Below are 12,244 nucleotides of genomic sequence, written 5' to 3'. Positions count from 1 at the left end.
CCAAATGTACAAGTTTCTTCAATTGATTTTTACAAAATTGTTTCATAGTCCCCTGTGTTTCCCTATAATTTGGTCCATTCAGGAACTCTCTCTTTATTCTGGTTTGTTCAGTTTCAGACCAGAACCCTATTTCATATTCTGCATAAGACATGTACACAGAAAAATTTTGATTGGCCCATGACCTATATTCCCCCTCCAAAAATTTTTTCACAAACTTAATCTTCAAACTTTCACTCATATTAGGCAAAAAGTTGTCTGCACAACTCTGCAGAGAGTCAACAGGATGCAAACTACACTCATTAGAAAAGTTTTTAACTGCAATATGGGATAATAAGGTACATGTGTTCATAGAAAAATTTTTGTTAGCTACATCATTGCTAAGTATTTCAAACTTATGGTTTAACTCTAATATTGTACTTTTCAGTTCACTTAACGTTTATCTTAGTTTAAACCCCGTGGAGTTTTACAGTGTTACTGACTGTTTCCACTTTATCATTTACAACAGTTAGTTTTGAATCTACTCTACTTTCAAGATCTGCAGCCATAGCTTTTACATTTACACAAACTTTATCTATTTATCTGTTGACATTAACAAAATACTTGCATTTTTCTCTCTGTCTGTGACTAGTTCATTTTTTACAGATTGAATTTGGTTACTCAGACTAGATTTTGTTTCTCCCACTTCAGATTCTACCACCAAAATCTTTGTTTCTGCCCTACTAAGTTTCTTGTCTATCTTGTATATGCCGTTGTGAAGTTTATTACCCCAAAGTGAGACATTGTCAATTTTTTTGTTTATCACTCCCTCGAGTTGCGATACTTTCTGATTTATGACCCGAAAACTATCCACAACCATCTGATTCATGTTGTGTAACTGTTCCTCATTAGCTTGTAAGGGTGCTGCAACTGTTTGATTTAAAGCTAACAATTGTTCCATAATTTGTTACATTGCTTTTATGTCAGACATCTCCTGTTCTAATAAATGAAGACTTTGATCCACTTCTTTGAATGACTCATTTTGCGTTTTTATCGGCATGTCTAAGTCCCCAGAGAGTAACAAATTTTCACAATCCTGCTCAGATTCAGCACCACTTTCCTCTTTTACAATGGTCATTTTCGTAAAATTTCACAAACAAAGGAATAAAAAGCTCTACACAAATGTACTTATCTTTTTGGTGGGTCTCCACTCATGTGGTCAGTCCACTGTACCATTTTGTTTCGTATCCCTTGATTTCCATGTATTGTACATCTTTGCACCACGTGTTTATTAGACACAAGAAAATCATCCTTTTTTTTTCTTTAGGCTCCTGCAAAACATAGATTTCATCAATCCGTGTACATATAAATGTCTTAACCGTGGCACAGAGCCCCCAGTTATCATGGACCCTTTCTACTACACTGCAAAAGTTATCTGCATACAGATACCATTACAGTGTGGCTAATGGATGTACATTACTTCGTAGAGATGGTCATGATGTCCCCTTCTTAATGCTGCTGAGTCTGCATTGCCCATGTGGCTCCTTGTTTTGTCTAGGCGATGATTCCACTGCTTCTCTGGGTGCAAGAAAGGTGCGTGTTTTATCACTAGACTAATGAAATCATGATGCAGGATTCCACAGTTTGTTTAAAAAGCACATATTTATTGCCAGAACTTGAAAACGACTACTCTCCACTCCGGCCAAAACTCAAGTGGCTGAAATCCCGTTGCTCACCAAAGATCACAGTCATAGCAACAAAGAATATATTTTCTGTATCAATTATGGATTGCAACACCTACCCTAAAATAGTGCAAAGTAAATGCTTTTCAAAACACCTTTAATTAGTATATAATATATCAAAATGGGCTATTTTTCAGTTCTATTACATCCTGGCGGAGAAGAAAGAAAGGAAAGGTAAGACTAGGAATGTTAGAAACAAATAATAAAAAGAAGATAGACCCCAAAGAGAGAAGCCTACTGCACATCCCACTAAAGGATCCCTCCGTAGGAGGTACTTCACTATGGGCTAGAGAATGTAGAACTTACCAATCCTACAGAATGAACATCACCAGCTTCAACCTCACAGGCCCTGAAAATTGGTTCTAACACCATACTATTGAAAGCCTATGGAGAAAATAGCAACAAAATAGTAACTTCCATCCAGTTTACCATCTCAGCTACAAAAGAAACCTCTGACTGGTCACTACAAGTTTTACTTTGTTCTTAAATTCTTTCGAGTAAGACAAGTGAGGCAAATAGTTTGACTGCTTATACTAAGTTAAGCTAACCTTCCATAAGAAATTGGTATAAACCCAACCAGAACTTGTTAGATTTCAAATAGTACCAAATCCCTTTGTACAAAACCCATATAAACTATTATTACTGCCACCTAGTAGAAAATTGTACAAGCTCTTACCAGATTTTACCATTTTCTAAATTTGAAATACAAAACACTTTATAAAATACACTGAGACATACTTCCAAAATATATACCCACAATGTGTCAGTGGTTGGGCACATTCATGAGTATCTTTAATCATATTATGCTACTGACATTTCATTTCTTACAACAACATCTATTTTATGAAAGCTTTATTCATTTTTGGTCACTAATACCAAATAGGAGAAGCTACATTTTCAAATAACTAGTAACATTTTAGCTATATGTTCTATATTCCTTTACTAATTATAACCTTCCTTAGGAGCAGCATACAATACACAATTTATATAGAGGGATTCAGCATTCTGCATATCGTTATCTTCTACATTTCTCTCCTTTTTCTTCTGTATTTCGAGTTTAACAGACTCTTAATCGATTATGACTCCATGCCTGGTTTCTTTCCTCTCTGTCTGCTAAGTAATCCTGTACCTCCCACTGAGGGTGACCAATACACATTATTTATCCATTTGTTTGTTTGTTCATTCCATGCTTCAAGGTCTCAGCATGGAGAAGCAGGGTGCACCATCGAGTATGACCATGCTGTGACAATGTGGGTAACGTCACCGGGTACAGGTGACGATGAGTTAGCTGTCAAATTGTTCATTTTCCTTTCTATCTCCTAAGTACTCCTCTACCTCATGCTAAGAGTGATCAAAATGTGTTATTCATTTATGTAATTCTAGTGATTTATCAAAAATTGACCCCATTTGTGTTGCTATGCATCTTGATCATCTCATTTTGATTGAACCTAGATGTCAACATGTCATCCAACACAGTCTAAATGTAGAACTTCTCCTTCCTTCCTTTTTTTGCTTCCATGATGAGGCATTGTTAACACCCTCTGTTTACAATTCTGTATTTGTGTCTGGGGGAAAAAAAAGTGCTAAGTACATGTTTTTGGTTTGTTAATAGCAGCACTCTTCTGAAAATTTACTGCCTAATTACTTTGTCCAAGTTCAAATCAGGAATGTAAATTTCTGAAAATGACTGAAGTGGTGAGTGAAAATCTGTACCAAGGCTGGGTATCGAACCCGGGTCTCCCGCTTACTTGGCAGGTGCTTTAGCCTCCTCGATCCAAAGTCTCATTGCCTCCCCAATCCACTTGAAATTCCCCTTACACATGAACAGAACTACTGAGGCTCCCCATGTTCTGGAATAGCACCTCAGCATTGAATGTAAATGGGGATCCACCCTGAAATTCAGGTCCAGGTAGTTATACAAATGAAATGACACAATTTCCAATACTTATACGTATCTCTGTTCATGTGTAAGGGGGAATTAAAAATAGACTGGGGCAGCAGTGAGAATTTGGATCGAAGAGTGAGGTGTGCCAGGGTCGTCCGTGCAGTTATGTGAACCACTGTGCTAAGTTGGCCAGGTGGCTAATGCACCTGCCTAGTATAAAGGAGACCTGTGATCGATTCCCAGCCTTGGTACAAATTTTCTATCGCCAGTTCAGTCTGTATGCATAAAATCATATCTGTACGAGACGAGTAAAGTCTCAAATTGTGTCATTCATTTCAACAAATCTCCCCCCAAGCAACCGAAGTTGATTTTGTAGCATGGCATGTCGAGTTGCTGACGTAATGCCTGACAGCTGTGCTTGGTGAACTGGACTGCTGCTGTTAGTTGCATCATTGCCATAGCTGCCTCATCTTGCTGTGGTGTAGTTTTTGTGTTGGACCGACTGGAAAAATTGTTGTCTTTATAGTCTCCTGACTTGGAGACTTTCATTCTTCTATGGTGCATGTATTGCCAATTAATTTAGTTATCACTTACCAAGAAATTAATTCTTCTGATGTTTCTTTATATTCCTTGGATGTGATTATTTAGTGATTTTGTCACAGAATTTCTTCTACTGATGTTATTGTTAATGACAAGAGGGATAACCATTGTATATTCTTCACTTTCAAATATCAATATCTTTTTAATGTGTACCTAATATGAGTCCTCTTTCTCAAATTTTGTTTCAATTTTTAGCATTAGTTTATTCTGGGTCCTGCATTAGGGCCCCAAAATGCAACATTTGGGTTTTAGAAGTGCTTATATCTAACCTTCATATTCTGAACTGCAGCACCTTCAATTATGATTTCTTCATAGACCAAGCAGGTGCTACACAGTGGACATTGTTTCCCCTGCAGTTGGGTCTTGTGCTGAAAATCTATAAATCTTGATCTGTTTCCAACATTCTGCAAATGAATAGAAAGTACTTAATCTTCTTCTGATAAAGAGTATATTATAGCTTCTGATACAACAAGTTAATCTAAAAGAACATTGCACGTAAAGTTTGTGTTTGTACATTCAACTTTGATGTTACTTGACAAGATCTGACATTTGAATGAAAATGTACAATTTGACTGAAAATTCACCATCTTCCATTCAAAATGACACCATCCATATTGTTGCAGCACACTCTTACTCAGTGCTGCACCCTACTTGTCCAATCCTTGGCCTCGAAGCACAGAACAAATGTAATGCCCTGCAGGCATCACAGCCCTTGGTAAAATGCAATAACCGTCCACCCATATCAGTTTTCATTTGAAAACAATGACAAAAATGTTGAAATAGTTTTCAGTTTCAGACTATTAAACCAATAAATAGTTACAACTATCATGCTCATCGTTTGTCGGCTAAGTATGGGTTGAGTAACACATCACTTTTCCAAAGTGATATGTTACATCACAAGGATTATGTAAAAATCAAGAATAGCAGAGGTCATTTTTGTTCCTAGTGTTATATTTTTAATTGTGAGAAGCTATGTATGACGAATTGGATAACAGATTAAATATATTTTGAAGCTGTTCTTAGTTTGTCTAGTTGCTGAAATACAATATTATGAAAAGAATACATTGCTACTCACCAAACGGCGGAGGTGCTAAGTTGCAGATAGGCACAATGAAGAGACTGTCAAATAACACACACACACACACACACACACACACACACACACACACACACACCTTGGTATGGCCTCAGCAGCCAGAGACTGTGGTCATTTGTATGCTAGTTGCAGTTTTGTATATATGTGTGTGTGTGTGTGTGTGTGTGTGTGTGTGTGTGTGAGACTAATTCAAGTGAAGGCCTTTTTGGCCTGAAGGTTACTTATTTAACGGTCTTTTTGTTGTGCCTATCTGTGACTCAGTGTCTCCTTTATATGGTGAATAGCAATCCATCCTTTTCATAATATTGCCATTATTTCATACTGGTTTGTCCATTGTTTGATAGTTAATTAAATAGGTGTATAACACCATTCCTATATCTCATCGTATGCATTTTTGCTGTGCATATTTTATGTCAAGTGCAAAAATATCCAAGATTGTTACTTCTTATGACATTAAAAATTTAAATATGTAAAAGAATGTAACTTTCTGGTGTTTTGATAACCAAAATTAGGTACCAAACACAAAGAAAATGATCTTTAATGTAAGTATGTGGTAATGTCTACAATGTGGGAAGGTGGATTCATTGCATTGGTAAAGAATGATATTAGTGTGTTCTTGCAGTTTGAAATTGAAGCTTGGTAGCCAAAGTATTCTCTGAATTCTTTAACGTACTTCAAAATTTTATTAGTTGGTGAATCATCTTCAGTTTTAAGTTCTTATCAGTGTAACTACCCAGACAGTTTGATCAATCGCTCTCTCTCTCTCTCTCTCTCTCTCTCTCTCTCTCTCTGTCTTTTTAACTGTTGCTGTTGGATTCTCATTCTTCCTTGTAAAGAACTGTTAGGATTAGTTCAGTGATAATCATTTGAAAAGCCAATCAGTTATAGTACTTAAAAGCTCATGTACATTTTCTTTACTGACACATTTTTGCTTGACTTATATATTGTGCCTCATCAACAAAGATAAGTATTTCCACTTCTTCATTAGAAGATGTGAGTCCATTTCCTCATATAACAACACTTAGAATATCAAACAATGGAACTTCTCCCCCCCCCCCCCCCCCCCCCATTTGCTTCACCTGGTCCTACTCCACACAACAAACCACATTCCTAGATGTTGACCTCCACCTCAAAGATAACTACATCTGTCCATATCAAATCTTCTAACCACCACCAATACCTCCATTTCAACAGCCGCCACCCATTCAATACCAAGAAGTCCCTTCCATACAGCCTAGCCACCCATGGTCATCGCATCTGCCATGACGAGCGGTCCCTCTCAAAATATATCGAGGGTCTCACTGAAGCCTTCACGGACTGTAAATATCCCCCCAACCTTGTACAAAAACAAATCTCCCTTGCCTTATCTTTGCCCTCGTCCACCATCCCCCAAAGTCCCACTGTCTGACCACAGAGGAGCATTCCCCTCGTAACTCGTTTCCACCTGGACTGGAACAACTGAATTACATTCTCTGCCAGGGTTTCAACTACCTCTCATCATGCCCTGAAATGAGAAGTGTCCTGCCCACTATCCTTGCCACCCCTCCCACAGTGGAATTCCACCATCCACTGATCCTACACAATATACACTTCCATCCTTGCACAAACCCTGCTCGAAACCCCATATCTCGTGGCTCATACGCCTGTAATAGACCTAGATGCAAGACCTGTCCCATACACCCTGCCATCTCCACCTACTCCAGTCCAGTCACAAACATCACCTATCCCATCAAAGGCAGAGCTACCTGTAAAACCAGTCATGTGATCTACAGGCTAAGCTGTAACCACTGTTCTGCATTCTATGTGGCCATGACAACCAACAAGCTGTCTGTCTGCATGAATGGCCACTGACAAACTATGACCAAGAAACAACTGGACCACCCTGTTATTGAGCACACCACCTAACATGACATTCTTCATTTCAGTGACTGCTTTACTTCCCACCAATACCAGCTTTTCTGAATTGTGCTGTTGGGAACTTTCCCTGCAATATATCCTATGTTCCCGTAACCCTCCTGGCCTCAACCTTTGTTAGTCACAGTCCTCACCCATCCAGCCCCTTCCCTGTTCACATTCCAGCTCTACACAGCCCTCATTCCACCATCGCACACAGTGTTTTTACTTCTCTCCTTTTCCGCTACCTCTGCCCCTCCCCACCTCTCCCCTGCCCATTATCTAACCTCCCGACTGCATATAGCTGCCAACCCTCTCTCCACCTCATCCCTGCATCCTTCCCAGCAGCACTGCACTCTCTCTCTCTCTCTCTCTCTCTCTCTCTCTGTGTGTGTGTGTGTGTGTGTGTGTGTGTGTGTGTGTGTGTGTGTGTGTGTGTGTGTGTGTTCTATTTTTGACAAAGGCCTTACTGGCCGAAAGCTTTATTTGTGACAGTCTTTTTGTTGTGCCTGTCTGCAACTCAGCATCTCTACTATATGGTGAGTGGCAACTTTTCTTTTTCAGATACTCTTGTAATATGCAAGGTTCAGCCTCTTAAACACAAAAACACACATGAAATTTCACCAATATATACTACTAAGAAAATACAGGAAAGGCTACATCTGTAACTTCAGTAAAGGATCCACTATAGAAAGCACTAAAAAAAAGTTTTTCGCCATCTGCATATCTCTGAACATGTGTGGGCTTAAGCTCAAGGGGAGCAGAGAATGAAAGAATAGCCTTATGAAATGAAACTATTAACTGTATTGTGAGGTCATCCAGTGTGTGCGGAGATTTCCGGTGGTGACACACTGCAAGTTTCAGCTGGTCCGAAACTTCTGTTGGGTCCATGTCAGAATTCATTTGATTGTTGCCACCATGGAGGAAGGCTTTCACCATACAGACATAACGTTCTAATGCATTGCTATCTTGAATGAACTTGACACTACATAGCTAGACAATAGGTGGGATGGTTATCTTTTAACTTTGCTATAGTGACTAGAGCCATCTAACATCCATACATCATAACTTCTAACGCTTTAGACAACCTGAAGTGATGTGAAGTTGGACTGCGGAATTCACACCTCTCTCACATCAGTTGACTTACTTGATCTGCACAGCCAATCCTCTACTCTGGATTGCCGGCTCTGTCAATCTCCAAAATCTTCTTCTCCGAAGAATAGTGCTGGTTACAAGAATTTATAAGACTCTCTCTCTACTTTCAAAATAATTTAGTACTCGAAGAATACTTTTAGTTCAGTCTTGGTATATTTCAACTTCCACCAATAACATATTCACCATTCCTCACATTAACATTCGAATGTTTACAAGTCAACCAATTCATCTTGCATTAGACTCTATAAAATACATGTGCAATAAAATTGGTTTAACAACCACACAATTTATGAACCTGTCTTGCCTCTAGAGAGTCCAATACATGAAGTACTTAAAAGTCTCTATTCAATTGTTCATTTTTCTTTAACAATAATCACAGTCACTAAAACAGCAAAGAATACTACATAATTACTCCATGTTCTTTCATCACGGCTTCTGTGGTGCTAGGGGCAAGCACTTATCGGTGTGGTTCGACCGCCACATTTACAGTCTTCTCATAACGAACTTCCAACCTGCACACAGAAACAGGTGGCGCAGTAGATACGTTTCCACTCTCCCATTTATATTTAAAATGTCATGTGTTTGAGATGGTAGAAGGACGATTGGTTCTAGAATTTACACGGAAATTCTCAAAGTACTACAACCTGCCCAGAAAAGACTGATCCACATTCCTACTGAACCCTTGAGAGTGCATGCTTTAGTAGTGCATTGGTACCTGGCAGCCTTCATACTTGCAGGATGCCAGACATATCCTGTGCTCATTGGTGAAGAGATTCTAATGCCATTGATCAAGTTTCTGCAAAATATTTGATCAAGTTAATGTCTGCAACTGAGGAACATATTAATAGAATAAAAAATCTGCTTCAGTTGTCAATATCTTCTAACTTATTGAATGACCGATTTCAAAGCCTAAAGCTTCATCTTCATGTGCCATCAAATAATTATGAAAACATAAATGTGTGGCTGTTGGTGGCACCTGGAGGTGAAGCGTTGGCTTCAAAAGCTCTCATGAAATAAATAACAAATCACTGACAACTGAAGCAGGTCTTATATTCTATTAAAATGATCAAGTTTCCATTATAGAAATTCTCTTGCCCTTTTGGGGGATTTTTACTGTTTTTTGTAACAAAAGTCTAGAGGAAAAATTAATAGTGTGAAGACAATAACATACTGTGTTAGTTGACACATGCTTTCTTGGCTGTGTCCAAAAAAGTAGTGAGCATTTCTGTTGCGTATGAGCCATAATATATAGGTCATAGTTATCAGATGGTGGTGTTGAATGTGGACGACCACTATGCGGCAGATCTGTGTTATATCTCTCAGTGTTGGTTGAATGTTTGAATAATGTCACTGTGCCATTTGGCTGGCAACTTCCTGTGCTTGCAACTTCTTTTACCACAAAGTGTCAATGCAGAAATGGGCTAAGCTCGAAATTGTGCTCCCACCCCACCCCTCCCTCTTGCTAGCTGTTAACAGTGCTCCCAATCTAGGTAGCTGATATGAGAACAGCTTGCCCCAATTTGCATAGGTGATAAATATCAATAGGTTGCCTGCAGTTTAATGATGATTACCTAGCTATTCAGTCTCTGACCAAGTAAGTTGTCAGAAATGTTCCTACTTGCAGGGGGTCCTTGCTTAGTATGGACACAGAAGGAGATTGGATGGACAGGTAACAACACAAAAAAACAATAGAAAGTTTAACAGAAAAAAAGAGAATGTATTCAAAGATTTTAAGTTCACAATATTCACCGATTGGACTGTCCCTAATGTCAACCATTACTTAAGAAGATTATGAGGGACTTTCAGTAAGAAATGTACTGAGGTAATTTCAGTTGAAAAAGTGCAGAATTTTTTGTGGGACATCGTGGAATATTTCCGCCTCAGCCCCTGTAGTTTGATGATGTTCCAATTGGTGGCGGCACTATACGTAGCCTCCAAGATGGCGTCTGTAATAGAGTTGCAGTCCAAGCAGAGCACCATCATGGAGTTTCTTTTGGAGGAAAAACAGGGTGCTGCATATATTCATAGGCACTAGCAGAATGTGTATGGAGACCTGGCAGTGAACAAAAGCACAGTGAGTCATTGGGCAAGGCATCTGTCATCACTGCAACTAGGTCATACAAACCTGTCCGATCTCCCACTTGCTGACTGGCCACATGCAGCTGTGCTACCCTCAGGAAACTAAAGAAACGACTTCACCTATTCATTGCCACAAAAGTGCAAATGAACTATTCCATCTCCTTGACAATGCAAGGCCTCACACAAGTCTGTGCACATGAGAAGAGCTCACAGAACTTTATTGGACTGTTCTTCCTCATCCACCCTGCAGCCCCGATCTCGTACCTTCTGCTTGGCCTAATGAAGGATGCATTCCATGGAAAGTAGTACATGGCTGATGGGGAGGTTTTTGATGCAGCAAGACATTGGCTCTCACTTTGACCGGTAGATTGATACCAGGCAGGCATGTAGGCCCTCCCATTAATGTGGTGTTAGGCCATCCCATTCAATGGCTATTGTGTTTAAAAATAGGGTTTTGTAGCCAGTTCAGCCAAAGTAGTGGGGAATAATGTGGTGTATTGGAATCCTAAGTATAACCAACCTACTTTCAGAACAAACCAAAATGATTATGTTTGACAGTGTTCTTGGGTGCATTACATGATTACACCTCTTGCATATGAGAGAACATCCTGAATCGCTACTCAGTCTTAATATGGTCTCATCCAAGAAGAGCACTTGGCCCTACCCTTCATTGGTTCAATCTGTGTGCAAATGGTGTCGACGATGTGTGGGTGTCTAAAGAGCACATTGTACTGGTCAAAGAGATCACATCCATGCATTTTCCACACCACTGTGGAGTGTGAGATTGTGTGCCTTTCAATCCTGTTAACTGTGGTACCAACTGCAGCTACTGTTTGACATGGATCCCTTCTTGCCTGTTGCACAATGTAGTGGAGAGCTGTAAGCTACACCAAATTCCTGGTCTACACTCATCAGATTTTGTCCTCCTTCCAGTTTCCCAGTGATTCTTCCTCATGTGAAGTGTGCAAGTCATCCAAATGTTGTCTTCAGGTCATGTTGTAATGAAGAACACCACCACAGTTGGACTCACATTCGGGAGGACAACGGTTCAATCCCGCGTCCGGCCTTCATGATTTAGGTTTTCCATGATTTCCCTAAATTGCTCCAGGCAAATGCCGGGATGGTTCCTTTGAAAGGGCACGGCGTCTTCCTTCCCCATCCTTCCCTAATCCAATGAGACCGATGACCTCACAGTTTGGTCTCTTCCCCCAAACAACCCAGTCCAACCACCACAGTGCTCTGTAACATCCTGTCTTTTCCTATTCCTTCAGGTGACTTGTGTTCGAGGGCCAATCCCATTTGGCACTATAGACACCTTGTCCTCATACCATTTCATGTCCTCCTTTGTGTGCACAACTGGGAGACCTCTGGCAATATGGTCCCACACTTTCATTCATTTGCACCAAGTAGTTAATATGTTCTGGTACTTTACCTCTCTTGTCCTCAAATTTTATGGAGCATTGTATTTCTTTAAACTTTATCTATGGTAGGAAGAAGTAGTAGCAGTGATGTTATCAACTTTGTTATGATTAATTAATTAATTAATTCATTCATTCATTCCTTGGGATCCATAGATCCCATAGAGAAGAAGGACCTTCAAACATATACAGTAAAAGAAGACAAGGAAGTCATAAAAACTTAATCAGTAGACTGCATTAACAATAAATTATCACTATACGAACACATGCTATTCACATCATCAAAATTTAAATCAGGTAAATGAGTAAGAAAGCTGCCACTTTGAAAAACTCTGCTGCTTCCTCAATTTTGAGGGTGTAACTGATATTTTGAAAATACATGAATTAAAAACCTGAACTA

General features: G+C 39.4%; 1 protein-coding gene across 2 annotated transcripts in view; it reads left to right on the top strand.

Moving 5' to 3' along the window:
- LOC126198443 (protein lethal(2)k10201) overlaps window positions 1-12,244 on the top strand; it is a 91,578-nt gene that overhangs the window by 64,541 nt on the left and 14,793 nt on the right. The gene's annotated exons all lie outside the window — the stretch shown is intronic.

Source organism: Schistocerca nitens, chromosome 8, assembly GCF_023898315.1.
Source record: "Schistocerca nitens isolate TAMUIC-IGC-003100 chromosome 8, iqSchNite1.1, whole genome shotgun sequence".
Classification (NCBI taxonomy): domain Eukaryota; kingdom Metazoa; phylum Arthropoda; class Insecta; order Orthoptera; family Acrididae; genus Schistocerca; species Schistocerca nitens.
This window is presented reverse-complemented; position numbering and strand designations above follow the sequence as displayed.